Source organism: Carlito syrichta, unplaced genomic scaffold (assembly GCF_000164805.1).
Source record: "Carlito syrichta isolate Samal-C Ts95f unplaced genomic scaffold, Tarsius_syrichta-2.0.1 Scaffold314170, whole genome shotgun sequence".
In the NCBI taxonomy this organism is placed as follows: domain Eukaryota; kingdom Metazoa; phylum Chordata; class Mammalia; order Primates; family Tarsiidae; genus Carlito; species Carlito syrichta.
Window position 1 is genome coordinate 20,998 of NW_007258266.1, and position 2,574 is coordinate 23,571.

Sequence of the window (2,574 nt, forward strand, 5' to 3'; positions counted from 1 at the left end):
GCCGAACGCCGCGGGGGCTGCAGCCGCAGGCGACGCCGGGAACGTACAGTGCCGGATTATACTTGGAGGCATCAAAATCCATGCTCTCAAGGGGTCTCGGTCTTGCTGGAGGGAAGACTTATAACCACCAGGAGCCACGAAAACGTGCTATGGATACCCAGTGGAAAAAATGATGTTTCCTGGAGGAGGGTCCCTCTGAACTGAGTCTTGCAGGAAGAGAGGTACTTCCGAAAGTGGAGGAGAGATGTTCCAAGCAGACGAAGACGCCCCACGTGCCACTCCCCTGATCTGCAGCTCTGGGAGGCCAGGGGACCTGGAGAAGGATGACTCCCAGAAGGCGGTGGGCGACAATGAACGCTGCCCCTGCGGCACCCGGCTGCGCCTGCAGTGCTTCTGCGCGTGGGAGGGCAGCATCCTTGTCCCGTTCAGCCGCAGCGGCCGGGCCCGCAGCCGGAACGAGAAGCGGTGCGGCCGAACTTGTGGACGAAGAGGGGCTACGACCTGGCCTTCCGCTTCTGCTCCTGCCGCTGTGGCCAGGGCCACTTAAAGAAGGACACGGGCTGGCACCAGGGGAAGCGGATGCAGGACGAGAAAAAGTCGAAGTCTGGCTCGGGGGAGAACACAGGGAGGCCTCCTGGTGAGGCTGCGGAGGAGGCAAAAAAGTGCAGACCCCAAAATAAGCCCCAGAAAGGCCCGAGCCACGACCTCCCGCGACGGCATTCCGTGGACCGGCCGCACTCCCAGGAAAGAGCGGTCAGGGCCACAGCCTACGGCACCCGCTCCCCTCGTGGCTCCCCTGGCCAGTCCCCACCCCCAGGCTACGCCATCCTCTCCCCGCCCGCTTCGGCGGCGCCCGCTCCTCCGGGTACCTCGGGGAGTTCTTAAAGAATGCCAGCCACCTTGAGCCTCACAAGAAGGCCATGGCGGGAAGCCACGTGTTCGGAAACGCCCACTCTGGTTATAGTCCGGCTGGGTTGTCGGTCCACAGGGGGGACACTTCGACACCCCGACAGCTCCTGCGGCGGCTGGACCTCTCCGAGCTCCTCACTCACATCCCCAGGCATAAGCTGAACACTCCCCATGTGCCGATGGAAGATGATGCCCAAGTGGGCCGGGGGACGATCTGCGGAAGTTCATTCTGGCTGCCCTCAGCGCCAGCCACAGAAACGTTGTGAACTGTGCGCTGCGCCACCGGGCGCTCCCGGTATTCGAACAGTGCCCCCTGCTGGACGGAACTCTGTTCTTAAGCCCATGGAGACACGATGAGATCGAACGTGATGTTCCTTGTCACCTTCAAGGTGTAGGTGTTAATTCACCTTGCCTGCTTTCTGTTTGTTACAAACCCAACAGCAAACCAGACAGAATTGCTCTATTTTGGCTTAATTTTTCCTGATTGGACTTTTGTTGATGACGATGTTCTAGGCAGGTGCTCGGTACGTCTGAGTATTTCAGCTTTACCCAGTAAGGTGTTGGTGATTTTTATACTCTGATGTCACAGTACTAAATACAGGTACCCTGATGGGTAATTTTGTGTTTGTTGTAATTTGGAGAGAGGATTGTTGGTATAGAGTTTTTCATAATTAGAAGGAAATTCAGAGAAGGAATTGTATATTTGTCACTTGCTGTAAAATAGTTGCCTTTAAAACTTGTTTTAATGTGTCCAGCAAGCTGTGTATTCTCTTTGATCCTTGTAGACATAACAGTGAGGAAAAGTTGGGGGTCAGAAAGGGCCAAGGTGTTTTTAAACTAGTTGAATTAATTTTGAAATTTGCATGAGTTGAGACTGTCTTGATAACTGCAAAAGGAAAACATAGAATTATTGAATGCTCAGACATTAGCCTAGTGGCAAAGTTAGTATTCCTGCGGATGATATACAAGGACTTGGTACATTTTAGCCATAAATCGAATGACAGGGAATTGGTTAGTATAAGTGAAAAATCTGTCAGTTGATGAAAACTACTGAACTTCCATAAAGATGAGATATATGACAGATAACATGCTTATGCTTAAAATGCGTGTTATAAAAACCTGTAGTAAATATGACATATCCCTACCTGTCTCCTTCCGTCAAACCCTGCTGTCTCAGTCCCCAAAGAAAAACACTTTCAAACCTTAAGTGATGCTTCAGGTTTTTAACATCATTATTTTAAATACTGCTATCTTCATTCTCCAATTTTAGACATTATTTATTGACTTACTTTTGAGTTGGATGACCATATATCTATTCCTCTTCTCCTTTCTCTTGGGATAATATATCACAATTCTTGGTTAAATCCCTGCTGTGTTTATTATTGTGATTATATTTAATAAGGAGCCAAGAATATAGGGGTTTTAAAAAAATTTTTGGAGTCAGTATATTTTAGAACACCTATTGTCTTTTTTAAAGAACACTTAATGTACATAATAGCCAGGTGTTACTAGTTCCACATGGTACTAAAGCCTTAACTGATTCTCATTTTCATTTTCCTGTTTTTTTCTTTTAAACTTCGACTGGTGGTTCTCACTCCCTAGAATTTTTACAAACTATCTTGCAGAAACATTTCTATAAACCTGTCAGACATTTTTTGAGGTTTT

The 2,574-nt window shown here is 48.6% G+C and overlaps 1 pseudogene; it reads left to right on the plus strand.

Moving 5' to 3' along the window:
• The first annotated feature begins 244 nt into the window (after positions 1 to 244).
• The window catches only part of LOC103273757, an 18,869-nt pseudogene continuing 16,539 nt past the window's right edge, over positions 245 to 2,574 (plus strand).